The following is a 22,808-nucleotide window of genomic DNA, read 5'->3' as shown; positions in this document are numbered from 1 at the left end:
ATACAAACCACAGCCCACATCCAGCTCTAGACCAATCCTACATCTGTAGCTATCAAGGCTGTGCAGGTGTAAGGGGCCGGCGCAAGCCAACCTACCCTAGACCGGATTTCTAGGCCTCCGATGGAGTTTCGGAGGCCTGGACTGACTTCCTGTATAGCTCGGGTTTCTCTTCATTCACGCATAAATCTTTCGCCTTTTACTAAAGATTTCCGTGGAGAGGAACGTTGACGAGTTCAACTTATTTTTGTGAGCTTTGCTGAGGCAAAGCTGTATTTGTTTCACAGTTTAACGTAAGAGAGGGAAGAAGTTTGGCTTTGGGATGCAAGGTCGGTTGGGCGTGGTGCCTAGTTGCTCAATCCTCTCTGCGCAAGGTCTTCAAGCGCGTGGTCAGGCATGTCGTCCAGGAGTGGAGGCTCTGCCAGCTGGTGCTCGTTAGGCCAGAGGCCATAACGGGTTATCGCTTCTCGGCCTTTTGGCTAAGATCAATCGGGTGAGACAGCGATCGGCTCTTTGGTGGCCATTGCGCTCAACCTTTTCGTGGTTTTGGGCAAAACCGTTCAGAGAGGAAATTTGTGCGGACCTTGCGACTTTCAGCTTTCGTTGGCGAATGGAACATCGTGCCTGTGAATCTGCGTTTGGGTAAGTACAAATCCATAAATTTATTTACTTTTTTCTCTTTTTTTCATTTTCAAAATATTTATTTCGTTTAGTCTTGTGTCTGTTTTACTTAATCTATTTATTTATTTATTTATTTATTTATTTATAGGCTAGTGGTGCCTCCAAAATGTCGGCTGCTCGTGCCGGCATGAGGAGGCACCACAGCGTGCGCTTTTTGTTTAAAGAGGTGGATGGAAAGCTCCTGGGGATGTCACGCCTTGATTTCTCCAGGAAGCTAATCCAGAAATCTCTTGGTTTCAAACCTGACGAACTGAACTGTCTCGTGACTCTGCCCCTGAACAAAGGTTTTGATGTTAGTTTTAGGACTGCATCTGTGCTTAATGATTTCTGGCAACGGTTTGATGGTTGTAAGGCCCATTTCTCCATGTTCACCGTGGAGAAACTCTCTGATAATTCACTAAAAACGGTGATTGTTAGGATGTTTAATGAAACGGTGACTGGGGATGACATATGTGTATGGCTGGGTAGATTTTGCACTGTTCGCGGACAACCAGTCAAAGTGTTGGATGAGGACGGCATCTGGAATTGTTCCTGGCGAATTCCCATTAAACAATGGGAAGACGCTGGGGGCTACCAGGGCCTGAGACATCTGCCTTCCATGATTGTGTTGGGAGAGAACAGAGGCTACATCCATTACCAGGGGATGCCCAAACTCTGCCGTAAGTGTGGGAGGATGGGACATCTAGCCGAGGCGTGCCAGGAAATCATTTGTGGAAAATGTAGAGAAATTGGTCACGTTTTTGATGAGTGCACCATTGGCAGACGGTGCAATCTGTGTGGGGAGACAAACCACCTCTACAGAGATTGCCCAAAGAGCTTTGCCAACAAATTGAAAAGCAACAAGATGGCCGCCCCACAAACGCGACAAACCGAGCAAACAACGGAGAAGGAGGCGGGCCCTGTGGTTTTGGCGGGAGAGCCAGCTCTCCCGTCAGCCTCAGGGCCTGAACAGATACGGGTAAGTGGGGCAGCCTCAGGGGCGGAGTCAGACAAGCAGAGGGAGGAAGCCCCCCCCTCCCCGGAAAATAAAAGACAGGAAATGGAGGAAGGGGAGGAAGGGACGGCTTCCTCAATGGAGACAGTTTCAGAGTTAAGTGTGGTATCTGGGGAGAGTGGGCCAGACAGTCCCCTCCCAAATGCTCAGGTGCAGAAAAGACCTGCGGGATCTCCTCTGTTAGTAACAGAGGAGAAGAAACTGAGGGCAGAGCATAGGCGGGACAGTTCTTCCTCGGAAGACCTGAACCGCTTGTGGCCCTCAGAGCCCCCCAATGAGGTTGCTTTCTTGCACCCCCAGCTAAGAACATCTTCGCCAAAGGAGCCGCGAGAGGTTGCCTCCGCGGCCCGTGAGGCAGCAGACACTTGCCCTCCTATACCCAGTCCCACTGGGATAAAGGAAGAGCAAGTGTCACAAGAAATCATATGTCTTTAATTTGTTTTTAACGTTGTCTCTGCATGGTTTTAACACTGTTTCATACCTTTTTTTACCATACTGCTCATGACCCTCACTATCTCAACCATCAATGTGAGAAGTGTGAGGTCCACCCTGAGAGCACAGAGTGTATTATCCCTTTTAAAATCTTTTAAGTCAGATGTGTTTTTATTGCAAGAATGTGCTTTGCCCTTTTTATCTAGTTACAGGAAATGGGAAGACATGTGGACACCGGGACCCTCCGTGTGGAGTGGTTCCAATTTTAATAAATGCGATGGGGTCGCAATCTTAATAAATAATCCCAACATCGTGGTGAAGGGCAGCACAGTGGTGAGAGATGGACGGGCACTCTTAGCTAATCTGACCTTTTTAGATAGGGATTTTACTATTCTTAATGTATATGGTTTTACAGAAAAAAATGAAAGGTATGAACTTTTAGAAGACCTGCAGTCCCACATGCTAGGGAGGGTTCCTTTAATCGTAGCAGGGGATTTTAATTGTATTTTAACAGCTAAAGATAGGAAAAGGGTAGCAGGGGAGTGCGTAGTAGACAAAACATCGGTTTTACTCCAAGGATTAGTCAAAGATTTTAAACTAGTCGACTGTTTTAAAGCGTTGCATCAAAGAGAGGAGGGCTTCACCTGGTTCAGTGGTGATGGCACCAGAGCCTCTCGGATCGACTATGGTTTTTACACGGGACTGCCCGCCGACCGATGCTACACTGACCCCTCTCTTCTTTTCAGACCACATGATGCTGTCCTGCACCCTTTCACTGTCCACTGGTGTGACGGTAGGAGGAGGGCTGTGGAGGCTGAACTGCTCAGTGTTAGAAGACGAGGAAGTAGTCAGAGAGTACAGGGAGCAGTTCAGCCAATGGCAGACCCTCCAGGACTTTTATGAGTCACGAGCACAGTGGTGGGAGATGATAAAGGAAAGGACAAAAAGATTTTTTAAGAAGGTAGGAAAAGAAAAGAAAAACAGGGAAAAAAGATGCATGATGGGACTGCAAAAACGACTGCAGAGATATTTTAACCTTTTTAACTGTGGTATGGATTTTACAGACGAGATCAAAGCAGTAAAAGAAGAAATGCGTGTTTTATCGGATATACAAAGCAGGGGGGTCATTTTAAGAAGCAGAGAGAGGGAGATTGAAGAAGGGGAAAAGTGTACAAGATATTTTTTTTAAAAAGATTGTTTCAAGGGGAGGTATAATCACCGCAATAAAAGATGGAGGGAGGGAGTTAAAGTCAACAGAGGAGATTTTAGGTGGGGTGGAAGAATTTTATACCGACCTGTATAAGGAAAAATCTGTACACAAAGATACCCTGGAGGAAGTTTTAGCCTTTTTAGACAACAAGGTAAACAGTGAAACAGTGCTTTTATCCCAGGATTTCACGCTTTTAGAAATGCAAAATTCTTTAAAAGGTTTTAAAAAGGGGAAGTCCCCAGGAATGGATGGACTCCCCCTGGAATTTTATCTGACTTTCTGGGACATTTTAGCACATGACTTATTCACTGTTTTTAACGAATTTGAGACCTTGGACAGACTCCCAGACAGCTTTAGAACAGGGATAGTGTCGCTTCTTCACAAGAAAGGCGACAAGACGGACCTAAGGAACTGGAGACCGATCACGCTTTTAAACTTTGATTGTAAACTTTTTAGCAAGATTTTATCAGCACGTATGTCGACCGTCTTAGAGGACGTGATCCACCCGGATCAAGCGTGTGCTGTGCCAGGGAGGAAGATCACCGACAGCCTGGTACTGATCAGAGACGTCATCTGTTACGCGAGAGACAGAAACATCCGTCTAGCGGTCCTGAACCTAGATTTTGAAAAAGCATTTGACCGAGTCTCGCATCAGTTCCTGTTTCAGGTACTGGACAAAATGGGGTTCCCTGATAGGTTCATAGCCTGGGTGGGATTACTGTACAAGGGCATAGTAAGTAGAATGTTGGTTAACGGGCACGTGTCCAAGGCGGTGAATATCCGCAGTGGCGTCCGTCAGGGGTGTCCTTTATCTCCCCTCCTGTATGTGGCTTGCATAGAGCCACTGGCACAGATCTTGAGAAGGGATAAATGGGTCAAAGGACTCGAAGTGCCTGGGACGGGTGGACTGACCGCAACATGCGTTTTATATATGGACGACGTAACCCTTTTAGCCACAGACTTTTTATCCATGCGAAGAGCAATGGACCTGACTGACTGGTACGGTCGGGCCTCGGGTGCCAAGCTCAACAGGAGCAAGTCCGAGGCCCAGCTCTTCGGGCCGTGGGGTGACGTGGACATAGGCGGACTGGAATTGGTTTTTAAAAACGACTTACGGATTTTAGGAGTCAAATTTGACAAAGAGGGTGGAGGACGGGCAAACTGGGCCGACTTGTTAGGGAAAGTCAGGCAAAAACTGGGCTTTTGGGGACTAAGACAGATGACTTTTGAAGGTAAAGTTTTAATTTTTAAAGCAGTGATTTTACCTTTAATGTTGCTCGTGTGTTCTGTTTTTAGTCCCCCACGTAATTTTCTCTTAGATCTGGAGAGGGCGGTGTTTTACTTCGTCTGGGGGTCCAAGTGGGAGAGAGTGAAGAGGGAGGTCGTGAAGAAGAGACCGGAAAAAGGCGGGAAAGGCCTCCCGGACCCCCACCTGTTTTTAGGCAGCCGTTTCACCGCCCTCCACATCGCATACGCCGTGGCCCCGTCCAGAGAGAGCAAGACAGCGGCCATGACCCGTTTCTGGATGGGGTCGTACCTACGAAGCCTTAAGATTTTACCAATAGATCTCAAAACGCCTGTGTCTTTTAATCTGACAAAAGAGCATGATTTTATCAAGAAATTTTTAAAGAAAAATGTTTTAGAAGGAGAAGATGTTTCAGTTTTAACTAACCACAGGTCTCTTCTCTCTCTCGTTCAGGATCGGGAACCTGTGAGTCCAGTCCCCGGCCTCGCTCTAAGTGAGGCCAAACAAGTTTGGAGGAACGCCGCCCACCCTGCTCTTCAGAACAGGCACAAGGACCTGTCATGGATGGTGGCCCATGAGATTCTCCCGGTCAGGGCGGTCATGCACTCCCGGGGCATGGGCTCCAACCCCATCTGCCCACGACCCGGATGCAACGCGCCGGAGACCGTGCGACACCTCTTATGGGAGTGCGGCGCCGCGCGGGACCAGTGGACCACGACCGGCCCCCTGTATTTCCCGTGCCTGTCGGCAGGTGGGGTCCAGATGGACTACAAGCTCGCCATCCTCGGGGTGGGCCCAGGCTCGAAGGGCCTAACGGCGCAGAGGTTCACCACGCTCTGGCTCACCCTCAACGCCGTGAAGGATGCCATCTGGACCACCAGAAACCTGCTGGTGGGGAAACGCGTGACGGTGCCCCTCCATGCGAGCGAGCAGATGGCGAAGTCCACGCTGCAGGGGTACCGCGCGGCGACATTCGGAGGAGGGGGCCGGGGTTGCACGAGAAAGGTCCCGGCCGCCACCGACCCTGGCCGCTCGTAGATGCGCCCTCACCTGCAAAGGCTACGGGAGCAGCGAGCCGGAGGGTAGAGGATCTCCTCTGGGCACCGGAAGTGACGGGCCTTGGCCGTGTGCTGGAGAGCAGTGAGATGGGCTCCCTTGGTAAGGACTCACACCCGATCTTGGAAAAGAGAGGAGGCTTGAGTGGTTTTTTATTTTGTGTGTTTTATATAAAGATATGTATGTGCTTTTTTTTAAATCAATTGTTTTATTTAACTATATTTAAACACGAAACGATTTTATGGACACTTTTATTCATGGTTTTTTACACACACAATTTATGTATTTATATTTTTTTCCTTTAAACAGTTTTTAAAATAAGAAATTGTTTTATCTAAGTTTAATTATTTATTTATTTAAAACAAATTGTCTTGTAAACTGAGAAGGAAAAGAAAAGAAAAAACTGTACACTGTGAATATGGAAAAAAGGAAAAAGTGACAATAAAATTTTTTCGAAAGAAAAATCTGTTCTTATCAGTTTAATACCTGATACGTCCTCCATTCGAGGACTTTATATTAAACGGATTTTTAGAGCGAGGAGCTGGAAGAGGGGCTTGCTCCGTCCGCTCCACGCATCGACCTGGTATTGCAGTACCTCCAGGAACGGTGCACCTTTTCAAAGGGGTCAAATGAAAGAAGAAGGAAGGAAGGAAGGAAGGGAGGAAGGAAATAAATAAATAAATAAATGAATGAATGAATGAATGAACGAATGAATGAATACGTATTCATGTTAAACGATTGGGGGGAAAAAAAAAAGTAGGAAAAAAAACAAAGTGACATATGGTACTTAAAAAAAAATAAATAAATAAAAAAATAAAATAATAATTTCTTGTATTTAATTGTACAAAATGGAACAGGTGTCAGTCGTAAAGGTTTCAGATGTACTTAATTGGAAAAGGGAGGGGACCTATTAGGTTTTAATACAAACCACAGCCCACATCCAGCTCTAGACCAATCCTACATCTGTAGCTATCAAGGCTGTGCAGGTGTAAGGGGCCGGCGCAAGCCAACCTACCCTAGACCGGATTTCTAGGCCTCCGATGGAGTTTCGGAGGCCTGGACTGACTTCCTGTATAGCTCGGGTTTCTCTTCATTCACGCATAAATCTTTCGCCTTTTACTAAAGATTTCCGTGGAGAGGAACGTTGACGAGTTCAACTTATTTTTGTGAGCTTTGCTGAGGCAAAGCTGTATTTGTTTCACAGTTTAACGTAAGAGAGGGAAGAAGTTTGGCTTTGGGATGCAAGGTCGGTTGGGCGTGGTGCCTAGTTGCTCAATCCTCTCTGCGCAAGGTCTTCAAGCGCGTGGTCAGGCATGTCGTCCAGGAGTGGAGGCTCTGCCAGCTGGTGCTCGTTAGGCCAGAGGCCATAACGGGTTATCGCTTCTCGGCCTTTTGGCTAAGATCAAGTGGACGAGACTGCGATCGACTCTTTGGCGGCCATTGCGCTCAACCTTTTTGTGGTTTTGGGCAAAACCGTTCAGAGAGGAAATTTGTGCGGACCCTGCGACTTTTCAGCTTCTGTTGGCGAATGGAACATCGTGCCCGGGAATCTGCGTGGAGGTAAGTACAAATTTATTTATTTATTTCTTCTTCCTTTTTTTTCGTTTTGAAAATATTTATTTCGTTTAGTTTTGTGTTTGTTTTACTTATTTATTAGAGCTTATTTATTTATTTATTTATTTATTTATTGGCTAGTGGTGCCTCCAAAATGTCGGCTGCTCGTGCCAGCATGAGGAGGCACCACAGCGTGCGCTTTTTATTTAAAGAAGTGGATGGGAAGCTCCTGGGGAGGTCACGCCTTGACTTCTCCAGGAAGCTAATCCAAAAATCGCTTAGCTTTAAGCCTGATGAACTGAACTGTCTCGTGACTCTGCCCCTAAATAAAGGCTTTGATGTTAGCTTTCGGACTGCATCTTTGTTAAATGATTTCTGGCAACGGTTTGACGGTTGTAAGGCCCATTTCTCCATGTTCACCGTGGAGAAACTTTCTGATAATTCACTTAAAACAGTGATTGTTAGGATGTTCAATGAAACGGTGACTGGAGATGACATTTGTGTATGGCTGGGTAGATTTTGCACTGTTCGCGGGCAACCAGTCAAAGTGTTGGATGAGGACGGCGTCTGGAATTGTTCCTGGCGGATTCCCATTAAACAATGGGAAGACGCTGGGGGCTACCAGGGCCTGAGACACCTGCCTTCCATGATTGTGTTGGGAGAGAACAGAGGCTACATCCATTACCAAGGGATGCCCAAACTCTGCCGTAAGTGTGGGAGAATGGGACATCTCGCCGACGCGTGCCAGGAAATCATTTGTGGAAAATGTAGAGAAATTGGTCACGTTTTTGATGAGTGCACCATTGGCAGACGGTGCAATCTGTGTGGAGAGACAAACCACCTCTACAGAGATTGCCCAAAGAGCTTTGCCAACAAATTGAAAAGCAACAAGATGGCCGCCCCACAAACGCAACAAACCGAGCAAACAACGGAGAAGGAGGCGGGCCCTGTGGTTTTGGCGGGAGAGCCAGCTCTCCCGTCAGCCTCAGGGCCTGAGCAGATACGGGTAAGTGGGGCGGCCTTAGGGGCGGAGTCAGCAAACCAGAGGGAGGAAGCCCCCCCCTCCCCGAAAAATAAAGTACAGGAAATGGCGGAAGGGGAGGAAGGGACAGCTTCCTCCATGGAGACAGTTTCAGAGTTAAGTGTGGTATCTGGGGAGAGTGGGCCAGACAGTCCTCTCCCGAATGCTCAGGTGCAGAAAAGACCTGCGGGATCTCCTCTGTTGGTAACACAGGAGAAGAAACTGAGGGCAGAGCATAGGCGGGACAGTTCTTCCTCGGAAGACCTGAACCGCTTATGGCCCTCAGAGCCCCCCAAATGAGGTTTCTTTCTTGCACCTCCAGCTGAGAACATCGTCGCCAAAGGAGCCGCGAGAGGTGGCCTCCGCGGCCCGTGAGGCAGCAGACACTTGCCCTCCTGGACCCAGTCCCACTGGGATAAAGGAAGAGCAAGTGTCACAAGAAATCATATGCCTTTAATTTGTTTTAACGTTGTCTCTGCATGTTTTTAACACTGTTTTATACCTTTTTACCATACTGCTCATGGCCCTCACAATCTCTACCATCAATGTGAGAAGTGTGAGGTCCACCCTGAGAGCACAGAGTGTATTATCCCGTTTAAAAACTTTTAAGTCAGATGTGATTTTATTACAAGAGTGTGCTTTGCCCTTTTTATGTAATTATAGGAAATGGGAAAACATGTGGACCCTGGGACCCTCCGTGTGGAGTGGTTCCAATTTTAATAAATGTGATGGTGTCGCTATTTTAATAAAAAATCCCAATATTTTGGTGAAGGGCAGTACAGTGGTGAGGGATGGCCGGGCAATTTTAGCCAATCTGACCTTTTTAGATAGGGATTTTACTAAAACCATGTGTATGGTTTTACGGAAAAAAATGAACGGTATGAACTTTTAGAAGACCTGCAGTCCCACATGCTAGGGAGGGCTCCTTTAATCGTAGCAGGGGATTTTAATTGTATTTTAACAGCTAAAGATAGGAAAAGGGTAACAGGGGAGTGCGCAGTCGATAAAACATCGGTTTTACTCCAGGGATTAGTCAAAGATTTTAAACTAGTCGACTGTTTTAAAGCATTGCATCAAAGAGAGGAGGGCTTCACCTGGTTCAGTGGTGATGGCACCAGAGCCTCTCGGATCGACTATGTTTTTACACGGGACTGCCCGCCGACCGATGCTACACTGACCCCTCTCTTCTTTTCTGACCACATGATGCTGTCCTGCACCCTTTCACTGTCCACTGGTGTGACGGTAGGAGGAGGGCTCTGGAGGCTGAACTGCTCGGTGTTAGAAGATAAAGAAGTAGTCAGAGAGTATAGGGAGCAGTTCAGCCAATGGCAGACCCTCCAGGACTTTTATGAGTCACGAGCACAGTGGTGGGAGATGATAAAGGAACGGACAAAAAGATTTTTTAAGAAGGTAGGGAAAGAAAAGAAAAACAGGGAAAAAAGATGCATGATGGGACTGCAAAAACGACTGCAGAGATATTTTAACCTTTTTAACTGTGGTATGGATTTTACAGACGAGATCAAAGCAGTAAAAGAAGAAATGCGTGTTTTATCGGATATACAAAGCAGGGGGGTCATTTTAAGAAGCAGAGAGAGGGAGATTGAAGAAGGGGAAAAGTGTACAAGATATTTTTTTAAAAAGATTGTTTCAAGGGGAGGTATAATCACCGCAATAAAAGATGGAGGGAGGGAGTTAAAGTCAACAGAGGAGATTTTAGGTGGGGTGGAAGAATTTTATACCGACCTGTATAAGGAAAAATCTGTACACAAAGATACCCTGGAGGAAGTTTTAGCCTTTTTAGACAACAAGGTAAACAGTGAAACAGTGCTTTTATCCCAGGATTTCACGCTTTTAGAAATGCAAAATTCTTTAAAAGGTTTTAAAAAGGGGAAGTCCCCAGGAATGGATGGACTCCCCCTGGAATTTTATCTGACATTCTGGGACATTTTAGCACATGACTTATTCACTGTTTTTAACGAATTTGAGACCTTGGACAGACTCCCAGACAGCTTTAGAACAGGGATAGTGTCGCTTCTTCACAAGAAAGGCGACAAGACGGACCTAAGGAACTGGAGACCGATCACGCTTTTAAACTTTGATTGTAAACTTTTTAGCAAGATTTTATCAGCACGTATGTCAACCGTTTTAGAGGACGTGATCCACCCAGATCAAGCATGCGCTGTGCCAGGGAGGAAGATCACCGACAGCCTGGTACTGATCAGAGACGTCATCTGTTACGCGAGAGACAGAAACATCCGGCTAGCAGTCCTGAACCTAGACTTCGAAAAAGCATTCGACCGAGTCTCGCACCAGTTCCTGCTACAGGTATTGGACAAAATGGGGTTCCCTGATAGGTTCATAGCCTGGGTGGGATTACTATATAAGGGCATAGTCAGTAGAATGGTGGTTAACGGGCACGTGTCCAAAGCGGTGAATATCCGCAGTGGCGTCCGTCAGGGGTATCCTTTATCTCCCCTCCTGTATGTGGCTTGCATCGAGCCACTGGCACAGATCTTGAGAAGGGATAAATGGATCAAAGGACTTGAAGTGCCTGGGACGGGTGGACTGACCGCGACGTGCGTTTTATATATGGACGACGTAACCCTTTTAGCCACAGACGTTTTATCCATGCGAAGAGCAATGGACCTGACTGACTGGTACGGTCGGGCCTCGGGCGCCAAGCTGAACAGGAGCAAGTCCGAGGCCCAGCTCTTCGGGCCGTGGGGTGACGTGGACACAGGCGGACTGGAATTGGTTTTTAAAAACGACTTACGGATTTTAGGAGTCAAATTTGACAAAGAGGGTGGAGGACGGGGAAACTGGGCCGACTTGTTAGGGAAAGTCAGGCAGAAACTGGGCTTTTGGGGACTAAGACAGATGACGTTGGAAGGTAAAGTTTTAATTTTTAAAGCAGTAATTTTACCTTTGATGTTACTGGTGTGTTCTGTTTTTAGTCCCCCACGACACTTTCTTTTAGAGCTGGAGAGGGCGGTGTTTTACTTCATCTGGGGGTCCAAGTGGGAGAGAGTGAAGAGGGAGGTCGTGAAGAAGAGACCGGAAAACGGCGGGAAAGGCCTCCCGGACCCCCACCTGTTTTTAGGCAGCCGTTTCACCGCCCTCCACATCGCGTACGCCGTGGCCCCGTCCAGAGAGAGCAAGACAGCGGCCATGACCCGTTTCTGGATGGGGTCGTACCTACGAAGCATAAAGATTTTACCTGTAGACCTCAAAATGCCTGTGTCTTTTAATCTGACAAAAGAACATGATTTTATCAAGAAGTTTTTAAAGAAAAATGTTTTCGAAGGAGAGGTCGTCTCCGTTTTAACTAACCACAGGTCTCTTCTCTCTCTCGTTCAGGATCGGGAACCTGTGAGTCCAGTCCCCGGCCTCGCTCTAAGTGAGGCCAAACAAGTTTGGAGGAACGCCGCCCACCCTGCTCTTCAGAACAGGCACAAGGACCTGTCATGGATGGTGGCCCATGAGATTCTCCCGGTCAGGGCGGTCATGCACTCCCGGGGCATGGGCTCCAACCCCATCTGCCCACGACCCGGATGCAACGCGCCAGAGACCGTGCGACACCTCTTATGGGAGTGCGGCGCCGCGCGGGACCAGTGGACCACGACCGGCCCCCTGTATTTCCCGTGCCTGGCGGCAGGTGGGGTCCAGATGGACTACAAGCTCGCCATCCTCGGGGTGGGCCCAGGCTCGAAGGGCCTAACGGCGCAGAGGTTCACCACGCTCTGGCTCACCCTCAACGCCGTGAAGGATGCCATCTGGACCACCAGAAACCTGCTGGTGGGGAAACGCGTGACGGTGCCCCTCCACGCGAGCGAGCAGATGGCGAAGTCCATGCTGCAGGTGTCAGTCATAAAGGTTTCAGATGTACTTAATTGGAAAAGGGAGGGGACCTGTTAGGTTTTAATACAAACCACAGCCCACATCCAGCTCTAGACCAATCCTACATCTGTAGCTATCAAGGCTGTGCAGGTGTAAGGGGCCGGCGCAAGCCAACCTACCCTAGACCGGATTTGTAGGCCTCCGATGGAGTTTCGGAGGCCTGGACTGACTTCCTGTATAGCTCGGGTTTCTCTTCATTCACGCATAAATCTTTCGCCTTTTACTAAAGATTTCCGTGGAGAGGAACGTTGATGAGTTCAACTTATTTTTGTGAGCTTTGCTGAGGCAAAGCTGTATTTGTTTCACAGTTTAACGTAAGAGAGGGAAGAAGTTTGGCTTTGGGATGCAAGGTCGGTTGGGCGTGGTGCCTAGTTGCTCAATCCTCTCTGCGCAAGGTCTTCAAGCGCGTGGTCAGGCATGTCGTCCAGGAGTGGAGGCTCTGCCAGCTGGTGCTCGTTAGGCCAGAGGCCATAACGGGTTATCGCTTCTCGGCCTTTTGGCTAAGATCAATTGGAGGAGACAGCGATCGACTCTTTGGCGGCCATTGCTCTCAACCTTTTCGTGGTTTTGGGCAAAACCGTTCAGAGAGAAAATTTGTGCGGACCCTGTGACTTTCAGCTTCTGTTGGCAAATGGAACATCGTGCCCGTGAATCTGCGTGTAGGTAAGTACAAATTCATAAATTTATTTATTTATTTCCCTTTTTTCGTTTTCAAAATATTTATTTTGTTTAGTTCTGTATTTGTTTTACTTATTTATTATAGTTTATTTATTTATTTATAGGCTAGTGGTGCCTCCAAAATGTCGGCTGCTCGTGCCGGCATGAGGAGGCACCACAGCGTGCGCTTTTTATTTAAAGAAGTAGATGGGAAGCTCCTGGGGATGTCACGCCTTGACTTCTCCAGGAAGCTAATTCAAAAATCACTTAGCTTTAAACCCGAAGAACTGAACTGTCTCGTGACTCTGCCCCTGAACAAAGGTTTTGACGTAAGTTTCCGGACTGCATCTCTGCTTAATGATTTCTGGCAACGGTTTGATGGTTGTAAGGCCCATTTCTCCATGTTCACCGTGGAGAAACTCTCTGACAATTCACTTAAAACGGTGATTGTTAGGATGTTTAATGAAACGGTGACTGGGGATGACATTTGCGTATGGCTGGGTAGATTTTGCACTGTTCGCGGGCAACCAGTCAAAGTGTTGGATGAGGACGGCATCTGGAATTGTTCCTGGCGAATTCCCATTAAACAATGGGAAGACGCTGGGGGCTACCAGGGCCTGAGACACCTGCCTTCCATGATTGTGTTGGGAGAGAACAGAGGCTACATACATTACCAAGGGATGCCCAAACTCTGCTGTAAGTGTGGGAGAATGGGACATCTCGCCGACGCGTGCCAGGAAATAATATGCGGAAAATGTAGAGAAATTGGTCACGTTTTTGATGAGTGCACCATTGGCAGACGGTGCAATCTGTGTGGGGAGACAAACCACCTCTACAGAGATTGCCCTAAGAGCTTTGCCAACAAGTTGAAAAGTAACAAGATGGCCACCCCACAAACCGAACAAACAGAGCAAACAACAGAGAAGGAGGCGGGCCCTGTGGTTTTGGCGGGAGAGCCAGCTCTCCCGTTAGCCTCAGGGCCTGAGCAGATACGGGTAAGTGGGGCGGCCTCAGGGGCGGAGTCAGACAACCAGAGGGAGGAAGCCCCCCCCTCCCCGGAAAATAAAGGACAGGAAATGGAGGAAGGGGAGGAAGGGACGGCTTCCTCAATGGAGACAGTTTCAGAGTTAAGTGTGGTATCTGGGGAGAGCGGGCCAGACAGTCCCCTCCCAAATGCTCAGGTGCAGAAAAGACCTGCGGGATCTCCTCCATCGTCGCCAAAGGAGCCGCGAGAGGAAGCCTCTGCGGCCCGTAAGGCAGCAGACACTCGCCCTCCTGAACCCAGTCCCACTGGGATAAAGGAAGAGCAAGTGTCACAAGAGACAATATGCCTTTAATTTGTTTTTAACCTCGTCTCTGCATGTTTTTAATACTGTTTTATACCTTCTTAACCATACTGCTCATGCCCCTCACTATCTCAACCATCAATGTGAGAAGTGTGAGGTCCACCCTGAGAGCACAGAGTGTATTGTCCCTTTTAAAATCTTTTAAGTCAGATGTGTTTTTATTGCAAGAATGTGCTTTGCCCTTTTTATCTAGTTACAGGAAATGGGAAGACCTGTGGACCCCGGGACCCTCCGTGTGGAGTGGTTCCAATTTTAATAAATGCGATGGGGTCGCAATCTTAATAAAAAATCCCAATATTGTGGTGAAGGGCAGCACAGTGGTGAGGGATGGCCGGGCAATTTTAGTCAATCTGACCTTTTTAGATAGGGATTTTACTATTCTTAATGTGTATGGTTTTACGGAAAAAAATGAACGGTATGAACTTTTAGAAGACCTGCAGTCCCACATGCTAGGGAGGGTTCCTTTAATTGTAGCAGGGGATTTTAATTGTATTCTAACAGTTAAAGATAGGAAAAGGGTAGCCGGGGAGTGCACGGTAGATAAAACATCGGTGTTACTCCAGGGATTAATAAAAGATTTTAAGCTAGTCGACTGTTTCAAAGCTTTGCATCAAAGAGGAGGGCTTCACCTGGTTCAGTGGTGATGGCACCAGAGCCTCTCGGATCGACTATGTTTTTACAAGGACTGCCCGCCGACCGATGCTACACTGACCCCTCTCTTCTTTTCAGATCACATGATGCTGTCCTGCACCCTTTCACTGTCCACTGGTGTGACGGTAGGAGGAGGGCTCTGGAGGCTGAACTGCTCGGTGTTAGAAGATAAAGAAGTAGTCAGAGAGTATAGGGAGCAGTTCAGCCAATGGCAGACCCTCCAGGACTTTTATGAGTCACGAGCACAGTGGTGGGAGATGGTAAAAGAACGGACAGGGAAATTTTTTAAGAGGGTAGGGAAAGAAAAGAAAAACAGGGGAAAAAGATGCATGATGGGACTGCAAAAAAGACTGCAGAGATATTTTAACCTTTGTAACTGTGGGATTGATTTTACAGATGAGATCAAAGAAGTAAAAGACGAAATGCGTGTTTTATCAGATATACAAAATAAGGGGGTCATTTTAAGAAGCAGAGAGAGAGAGGTTGAAGAAGGAGAAAAAATGTACAAGGTATTTTTTTAAAAAGATTGTTTCAAGGGGTAATGTAATTTCCACAATAAAAAATGGAGGGAGGGAACTAAAAACAACAGATGAGATTTTAGGTGGGGTGGAAAATTTTTATGGCAATCTGTACAGTGAAAAATATATACATAAAGATACCTTGGAGGAAGTTTTAGCCTTTTTAGACAACAAGGTCAACAGTGAAGCAGTGCTTTTATCCCAGGATTTTACGGTTTTAGAAATACAAAATTCTTTAAAAGGTTTTAAAAGGGGGAAGTCCCCAGGAATGGATGGACTCCCCCTAGAATTTTATCTGACTTTTTTGGACGTTTTAGCACACGACTTACTCACTGTTTTTAAAGAATTTGAGACCTTGGACAGACTTCCAGACAGCTTTAGAACAGGGATAGTGTCACTACTATACAAAAAAGGTGACAAGACAGACCTCAGGAACTGGAGACCCATCACGCTTTTAAACTTTGATTGTAAACTTTTTAGCAAGATTTTATCAGTACGTATGTCGACCGTCTTAGAGGACGTGATCCACCCGGATCAAGCGTGTGCTGTACCAGGGAGGAAGATCACCGACAGCCTGGTACTGATCAGAGACGTCATCTGTTACGCGAGAGACAGAAACATCCGGCTAGCGGTCCTGAACCTAGACTTTGAAAAAGCATTCGACCGAGTCTCGCACCAGTTCCTGATTCAGGTATTGGACAAAATGGGGTTCCCTGATAGGTTCATAGCCTGGGTGGGATTACTGTATAAGGGCATAATCAGTAGAATGTTGGTTAACGGGCACGTGTCCAAGGCGGTGAATATCCGCAGTGGCGTCCGTCAGGGGTGTCCTTTATCTCCCCTCCTGTATGTGGCTTGCATCGAGACACTGGCACAGATCTTGAGAAGGGATAAATGGATCAAAGGACTTGAAGTGCCTGGGACGGGTGGACTGACCGCGACGTGCGTTTTATATATGGACGACGTAACCCTTTTAGCCACAGACGTTTTATCCATGCGAAGAGCAATGGACCTGACTGACTGGTACGGTCGGGCCTCGGGCGCCAAGCTCAACAGGAGCAAGTCCGAGGCCCAGCTCTTCGGGCCGTGGGGTAGCGTGGACACAGGCGGACTGGAATTGGTTTTTAAAACCAACTTACGGATTTTAGGAGTAAAATTTGACAAAGAGGGTGGAGGACGTGGAAACTGGGCCGACGTGTTAGGGAAAGTTAGGCAAAAACTGGGCTTTTGGGGACTGAGACAGCTGACCATCAAAGGTAAAGTTTTAATTTTTAAAGCAGTCATTTTACCTTTGATGTTACTTGTGTGTTCTGTTTTTAGTCCCCCAAGAAACTTTCTCTTAGATCTGGAGAGGGCGGTGTTTTACTTCGTCTGGGGGTCCAAGTGGGAGAGAGTGAAGAGGGAGGTCGTGAAGAAGAGACCGGAAAACGGCGGGAAAGGCCTCCCGGACCCCCACCTGTTTTTAGGCAGCCGTTTCACCGCCCTCCACATCGCGTACGCCGTGGCCCCGTCCAGAGAGAGCAAGACAGCGGCCATGACCCGTTTCTGGATGGGGTCGTACCTACGAAGCCTAAAGATTTTACCAGTAGACCTTAAAACACTGGTGTCTTTTAGCCTCAGCAAAGAACACGATTTTATTAAGAAATTTTTAAAGAAAAATCTTTTAGAACGAGAGAATGTCTCCATTTTAACTAACCACAAGTCTCTTATGTCTCTTGTTCAGGATCGGGAACCTGTGAGTCCAGTCCCAGGCCTCACTCTAAGTGAGGCCAAACAAGTTTGGAGGAACGCCGCCCACCCTGCTCTTCAGAACAGGCACAAGGACTTGTCATGGATGGTGGCCCATGAGATTCTCCCGGTCAGGGGGGTCATGCACTCCCGGGGCATGGGCTCCAACCCCATCGGCCCACGACCCGGATGCAACACGCCGGAGACTGTGCGACACCTTATGGGAGTGCGGCGCTGCGCGGGACCAGTGGACCACGACCGGCCCCCTGTATTTCCCGTGCCTGTCAGCAGGTGGGGTCCAGATAGACTACAAGCTCGCCATCCTCGGGGTGGGCCCAGGCTCGAAGGGCCTAACGGCGCAGAGTTTCACCACGCTCTGGCTCACCCTCAATGCCGTGAAGGATGCCATCTGGACCACCAGAAACCTGCTGGTGGGGAAATGCATGACGGTGCCCCTCCACGCGAGCGAGCAGATGGCGAAGTCCACGCTGCAGGGGTACCGCTCGGCAACATTCGGAGGGGGGGGGCTGGGGTTGCAAGAGAAGGGCCCCGGCCGCCACCGACCCTGGCCGTTCGTAGATGCGCCCTCACCTGCAAAGGCTACGGGAGCAGCGAACCAGAGGGTAGAGGATCTCCGCTGGGCACTGGAAGTGATGGGCCTTGGCCGTGGCTGGAGAGCAGTGTGATGGGCTCCTTTGGTAAGGACTCACACCCGATCCTGAAAAAGAGAGGACACTTTAGTGGTTTTTAATTCGTCTGTTTTATATACAGAAATGTATTTGCTTTTGTATTAATCAATTGAACTATTTAACTATATTTAAAACCGAAATGATTTTATGGACACTTTTATTGGTTTTTTTTTTTTTTTTTTTTTTTTTTTTAAATACACAATTTTTTTCTTTAAACAGTTTTAAAATGAAAAATTTATGTTTTATCTAAGTTTATTTATTTATTAATCAAAAAATGTCTAAACTGAGAAGGGAAAAAATGTGTACACTGTGAATATGAAAAAAGAAAAAAGTGAATTTTTTCGAAAGAAAAATCTGTTCTTATCAGTGTAATACCTGATACGTCCTCCATTCGAGGACTTTATATTAAACGGATTTTACTAAAGATTTCCGTGGAGAGGAACGTTGATGAGTTCAACTTTTGTGAGCTTTGCTGAGGCAAAGCTGTATTTGTTTTACAGTTTAACATGAGAGAGGGAAGAAGTTTGGCTTTGGGATGCAAGGTCGGTTGGGCGTGGTGCCTAGTTGCTCAATCCTCTCTGCGCAAGGTCTTCAAGCGCGTGGTCAGGCATGTCGTCCAGGAGTGGAGGCTCTGCCAGCTGGTGCTCGTTAGGCCAGAGGCCATAACGGGTTATCGCTTCTCGGCCTTTTGGCTAAGTTCAATTGGAAGAGACAGCGATCGACTCTTTTGGTGGTCATTGCCCTCAACCTTTTCATGGTTTTGGACACAACTATCCAAAGAGAAAATTTGTGCGGACCCTGTTTTTTTTCAGCTTCTCTAGGCGAAGGGAACATCGAGCCAGTGAATCTGCGAATAGGTAAGTACGAATTCATTAATTTATTTAACTTTTCTCCTTTTTTTCATTTTCAAATATTTATTTCGTTTAGGTTTGTGTTTGTTTTACTTATTACAGTTTGTTTATTTATTTATTTATTTATTTATTTATTCATAGGCTAGTGGTGCCTCCAAAATGTTAGCTGCTCGTGCCGTCATGAGGATGCACCACAGCGTGCGCTTTTTATTTAAAAGAGGTGGATGGAAAGCTCCTGGGGATGTCACGCCTCGATTTCTCCAGGAAGCTAATCCAAAAATCTCTTAGTTTTAAACCTGACGAACTGAACTGTCTGGTGACTCTGCCCCTGAATAAAGGTTTCGACGTTAGCTTTCGGATTGCATCTCTGCTTAATGATTTCTGGCAACGGTTTGATGGTTGTAAGGCCCATATCTCCATGTTCACCGTGGAGAAACTTTGATAATTCACTTAAAATGGTGATTGTTAGGATGTTTAATGAAACGGTGACTGGGGATGACATTTGCGTATGGCTGGGTAGATTTTGCACTGTTCGCGGACAACCAGTCAAAGTGTTGGATGAGGACGGTAACTGGAATTGCTCGTGGTGGATTCCCATTAAACAATGAGAAGATGCTGGGGGCTACCAGAGCCTGAGACATCTGCCTTCCATGATTGTGTTGGGAGAGAACAGAGGCTACATTCACCATCAAGGAATGCTCAAACTCTGCCGCAAATGTGGGAGAATGGGACATCTAGCCGAGGCATGCCAGGAATTAATATGTGGGAAGTGTAGAGAAATTGGTCACGTTTTTGATGAGTGCACCATTGGCAGATGGTGCAATCTGTGTGGGGAGACAAACCACCTCTACAGAGACTGCCCTAAAAGCTTTGCCAACAAACAAGGGTAACAAGATGGCCACCCCACAAACGGAGCAAACAATGGAGAAGGAGGCGGGCCCTGTGGTTTTGGTGGGAAAGTCAACTCTCCCGTCAGCCTCAGGGCTTGAGCAGAAACGAGTAAGTGGGGCGGCCTTAGGGGCGGAGTCAGACAGCCAGAGGGAGGAAGCCCCCCCTCCCCGGAAAAGAAAGGACAGGAAACGGAGGAAGGGGATTAAAGGACGGCTTCCTCCATGCCGACAGTTTCAGAGGCAAGTTTAGTATCTGGGGAGAGTGGGCCAAACAGTCCACTCCCAAATGCTCAGGTGCAGAAAAGACCTGCGTGTTGGTAACACGTTGCGATTACCAACAGAGGAGAAAAAACTGAGGAACTGAGGGCTGAGCAACTGGGATAAAGGAAGAGCAAGTGTCACAAGAAATAATATGCCTTTAATATGATTTTAACTTTGTCTCTGCATGTTTATTTAACGGTCTTCTATACCTTTTTAACCATACTGCTCATGACCCTCACAATCTCAACTATCAATGTAAGAAGTGTGAGGTCCACCCTGAGAGCACAGAGTGTATTATCCCTTTTAAAATCTTTTAAGTCAGATGTGTTTTTATTGCAAGAGTGTGCTGTTATAGAAGATTTAGATCTCAGATATATGTAGCCTCAGTCCTACCGTTATTTCCAGCTTATTGTAAATTACAAGCTGACGTATTATGTTATGTGATGTTATGTGAAAATGATTAAAACTGTCTTATAATTAAACTATGTCAAGAACCCCAACCTTGACAGTCTGGGGAAACAGAACCACGCAAGACAGCAACATAGAGGAAGACAGACTGAAATGTCTTCTGGTTAGGCAGCACAAGACCTAAGAGATCTACACACTGGATATAAAAAGAACTGAAAAGTATTTTATTTAATTTTAATAGTGTTTTTTCCTCTGCTTTATGTCCTACACTGTTATATTATTTGTTACAAGTCTTTAAAAGTTGAGGATATTATATTTGTTTGTGCGCAGACTGTTTATCAGACTTGAAGTCAGTAGGGGCTTTTTCTCTTACTGGAACTTTTTGTCTTGGTAATTTTGTTGGTTAGTTCAGCTTACTCTGAGTTGTTTTCACATTGTGGACAACTTTTGGTTATTGTGGGAAACACTGCTGTCTCCTTTGTTTTATGGAGACTTTGGGTGGGTGTGTGTTTGGGGGATTGTGAGAGTAAACAAAACATGATATTCATATTCGGTTTCGGTCGGGAGTCGCTCGTTCATGTGACTACTCTTTGTTTTGCTAATTAAAGAGGCGTGCTCAGCTGTGAAACACCGCAGTATTTAATAATTAAGAAACGCTGAGGCAGAAGCGTCAGAACTTGTCAAGTGAAGACCGAGCTCGTGTTTGCCACAGGCGCAGACTGCGGCATACTCCCACAAAAGTACGCAACTTGGACAACCTACGCTCTCTGAATGTGGCCTCTGTAGATTCCCTCTCATTCTCTATAGGACTTTCTCTAACTGCCAATCTGCTGTCATCAAGGCAGATTTCATTCCTGCCTTTGTAACCCACTTCAACCTCAGTGTGCTGGCTCTGACTGAGACCTGGATCCATACTGAGAACACTGCCACACCCGCTGCCCTAGCCTCCAACTTATCCCATACCTCACGTCCCAACAGACGAGGGGGTGGTATAGGTTTGCTTCTCTCCAAAACATGGATATTTACCTGTCTTTCTCCCTCTTGCTCATGCACTTCCTTTGAATTCCTGTTACAGTCACTGACCCTGCCAAAATGCACTTTGTTTACCATCCTCCAGGTCAACTGGGGAAGTTCATCGATGAATTTGACACGCTACTGTCCACCATCCCAGAAGATGGAACGCCTCTTCTGGGCCTTGGTGATTTCAACATTCATCTAGACAAGCCACATGCAGCTGACTTTCTTGCTCTCCTTCCCACATTTGACCTCAAGCAGTTCACCACACCATAAATCCGGCAAACAGCTCAACCTCATCCTCACATGTAATTGCACCACACACAGTCTTCTCATTACTCCTCTCCACACCTCTGACCATTTCTTTATCCAGTTCTCCATTTCTCTCCCCTCACCCCCTTCACTGTCTCCACTCTCCATCTCTTTTCGTCACAATCTTAGCTCCCTTTCCCCCTCACATTTCTCCTCCGTTGTCACAACCTTACTTCCCTCTGATAGCCACCTCTCCTCACTTGACTTAAACACTGCAACTGACATGCTATGTTCCACCCTAACATCTTCTCTTGACAGCATTTGTCCCCTAACCTCCAGACCTGCACGCACATCACTCTCTAGCCCTTGGCTCTCAGAAGCTCTGCGTAACACCCGGGCCAAACTAAGAGCATCTGAAAGGAAATGGCGTAAATCTAGCAACCCAACTGACCTAACCAATTACCAAACACTTCTCTCCTCTTTTTCCAATAGCATCTCCATTGCTAAAGCCACATACTACCAAGAGAAGATAGACAGTTCTCCCAACACCCGCACTCTCTTCAAAACCTTTTGCTCTTTTCTCTGTCCCCCTACCTCTCTCACTGCAGATGACTTTGACATTTTCTTTTCCAACAAGGTTACATCAATCAGGAACCAGTTCTCAACCCCAGACATGCATAGACTGGCGCCTCCTTCATGTAACTCCCAACTGACTTCCTTCTCTCCCCTCTCAGAGACTGAGGTCTCTAAACTCCTCCTCTCTAGCCGTCCCACAACCTGTATTCTTGACCCTATCCCTTCTCACCTTCTTCAGTCCATCTCTCCCACACATCTTGAACACATCCCTCTCTACTGGCACATACCCTACCTCATTTAAGCAGGCCCGGATTTCCCCACTGCTTAAAAAACCATCACTTAATCCTGCTGTAGTTGACAACTACAGACCTGTTTCTCTCCTCCCTTTTCTTTCCAAAACTCTTGAAAGAGCCGTTTTTAATAAACTCTCCAATTTTCTCAAACAGAACAACCTCCTGGATGCCAAGCAGTCTGACTTCAAGAGCAATCACTCCATGGAGACTGCTCTTCTTTCGGTCCACGAAGCCTTACGACTAGCAAGAGCAACCTCTAGATCATCTGTCCTCATCCTACTTGACCTCTCTGCTGCTTTCGACACTGTGAACCACCAGATCCTCCTGTCAACTCTCTCTAGCCTGGGCATCACTGGAACGGTTCTGCGCTGGGTGGAATCTTATCTCTCTGACAGATCCTTCAAGGTATCATGGAGGGGAGGTATTTCTGAAACTCAGCAACTCAGCAACTCACAACTGGTGTTCCACAGGGGTCGGTTCTGGGTCCTCTCCTCTTTTCCATCTACACTACCTCTCTAGGGCAGGTGATCGAGTCTCATGGCTTCTCATATCATTGCTATTCTGATGACACCCAGATCTATTTGTC

At 47.0% G+C, this 22,808-nt stretch overlaps 3 non-coding genes and 2 pseudogenes across 3 annotated transcripts; all 5 read left to right on the top strand.

Moving 5' to 3' along the window:
- The first annotated feature begins 154 nt into the window (after positions 1-154).
- Positions 155-269, top strand: LOC128635487 (U5 spliceosomal RNA). Its single transcript, XR_008398460.1, has one exon. It is a non-coding gene; the product is annotated as a U5 spliceosomal RNA (small nuclear RNA).
- A 5,788-nt stretch (positions 270-6,057) lies between these two features.
- LOC128635464 (uncharacterized) lies at positions 6,058-6,233 on the top strand (annotated as a pseudogene).
- A 457-nt stretch (positions 6,234-6,690) lies between these two features.
- On the top strand, positions 6,691-6,805 carry LOC128635486 (U5 spliceosomal RNA). The gene has a single exon (XR_008398459.1). It is a non-coding gene; the product is annotated as a U5 spliceosomal RNA (small nuclear RNA).
- Positions 6,806-12,266: 5,461 nt separating this feature from the next.
- Positions 12,267-12,381, top strand: LOC128635482 (U5 spliceosomal RNA). Its single transcript, XR_008398455.1, has one exon. It is a non-coding gene; the product is annotated as a U5 spliceosomal RNA (small nuclear RNA).
- Positions 12,382-18,012: 5,631 nt separating this feature from the next.
- On the top strand, positions 18,013-18,139 carry LOC128635478 (uncharacterized; annotated as a pseudogene).
- Positions 18,140-22,808: the final 4,669 nt, after the last annotated feature.

The sequence above is a fragment of the Ictalurus punctatus genome, chromosome 19 (genome assembly GCF_001660625.3).
Source record: "Ictalurus punctatus breed USDA103 chromosome 19, Coco_2.0, whole genome shotgun sequence".
Classification (NCBI taxonomy): domain Eukaryota; kingdom Metazoa; phylum Chordata; class Actinopteri; order Siluriformes; family Ictaluridae; genus Ictalurus; species Ictalurus punctatus.
This window is presented reverse-complemented; position numbering and strand designations above follow the sequence as displayed.